A 1,766-nucleotide genomic window follows, 5' to 3' on the forward strand; every position below is an offset into this window, starting at 1 on the left:
TTAAATGTGTGACATGTCCATAATTAGGTGTGAGTGTTTTGTATGTGACATGCCTGTATATATGTGTCTGCATGTGTGTAGTCACATATGTGTCTGTATGCATGCATCTGTATATTGCATATCTTAGTGTGTATGCACATAAGTTCATGTGAAAATGGATCTATAAATCTGTGTATCTAATGTAGCAAAAACCTGTTTTAATTTGGTTGCTGTCTAAACAGAACTTTATTTTGAAGTTACAACAGGCACAAAGAAATGACAATCCATAACATCCTGCCTTCCAAAGAAACTAGGCATCTACTGGCAAGGTGGAAGGAGTTAGCAAACCTATCGAGGATGTCACTCAGAATGGGGCAGACTAATGCAACCTACTGGAGGGGCTTCATCCTCCTGGGCTTCTCCAGCTTTGGGGAGGGCAACTACTATTTTTTGCATTGTTCCTCTCCCTCTATCTTGTCACCCTGACCAGCAATGTCCTCATTATTAGTCATCAGGCTGCATAGTCATCTTTACATGCTCATGTACCTCTTCTTTCTTTCCTATCTTTCTCTAAGATCTGCTACACCTTGATTACCATCCCCAGAATGTTCTCCGGATTGGTCATGGGGGCAAGGCCATCTCTTATCTGGGCTGTGCTGCCCAGATATTCTTCTCTGCCTCTTTGGCTTGTACCAATTGCTTTCTTCTGGCTGTCATGGGCTATGACAGATATGTGGCCATCTGTGCCCCACTGTACTATGTCAGCCAAATGAATCTTACCTTCTGTGCCCGGCTATTTGGCATCTCCTTCCTGGGTGGATACCTCTTCGGCCTGGGAAAGGCATTGATTATTTTCCACCTCTCATGAGATCCAGCACTTTTTTTGTGATATGTCACCAATGCTAAGCCTGGCCTGTGGGGATATAGGCCTGAGTGAGATGGGCATCCTCATACTCAGCTTACTGGTCCCTCTGGTCTCCTTCTTCATCACTATCTCCTATGCCTTCACCCTGGCAGCAATACTTAGAATCCCCTCCACTGAGGAGAAAAAGAAGGCCTTCTCCACATGTGCTTCACACCTCACAGTGATCATTGTTCACTATGGCTGTGTCTCCTTCATGTACTTGAGGCCCAAAGCCAGTTACTCTCTTGAGCGAGATCAGCTTATTGCTGTCACTTATACTGTGGTGACCCCTCTCCTCACCCCCATTGTATATAGTCTAAGGAATAGAACTGTGCAGATAGCTCTGAGAAAAGCTTTTCAAGGGAGAATGCTGGGTAAAGGATGAAGGCTACCCTAATGGGACCATCTCCTCCACATAGGCTGGACATAGACCAGGAATCCAGGCCAATGGGCCAGGTTTTCAGGGTCTCACACCAAAGCTGTCCTATCCTCAAGCCCTGAGAGATCTCCACCTGCCTCCTCCTGCACTCCTCCCCGCCCCAGGGCTATAAATGGATGCAAAGGCAGGGCTTTCTGCTCTGTTCATTGAGCTCAGAATCTGACTGCTTACTTTTAGCCCAATTGATGCCATCCCTGGTTACTAAAACCTAATCAATTAAGAATTCTCTAACTGGTCTGAACAAGATGAGGGAAGCTGAGATTGCTCAAGTTCAAAGCAGAGCTGGCTGAGACCCTATCAGGGATCCTATAGAGATCTAAAATTATTACATAATTAGACTATTCAACCTATAATGTTCTTCCAAGATCTGAAACTCAGTGAATACTAGTTTTGTCAGATCAGTTTGAAGATTTTAGTAAATGAAAAGGCAGGTTACTTTCTCTT

General features: G+C 44.6%; 1 pseudogene; it reads left to right on the forward strand.

Moving 5' to 3' along the window:
• The first annotated feature begins 348 nt into the window (after nucleotides 1–348).
• Nucleotides 349–1,268, forward strand: LOC107195516 (annotated as a pseudogene).
• Nucleotides 1,269–1,766: the final 498 nt, after the last annotated feature.

The sequence above is a fragment of the Pteropus alecto genome, unplaced genomic scaffold (assembly GCF_000325575.1).
Source record: "Pteropus alecto unplaced genomic scaffold, ASM32557v1 scaffold533, whole genome shotgun sequence".
Taxonomy (NCBI): Eukaryota; Metazoa; Chordata; class Mammalia; order Chiroptera; family Pteropodidae; genus Pteropus; species Pteropus alecto.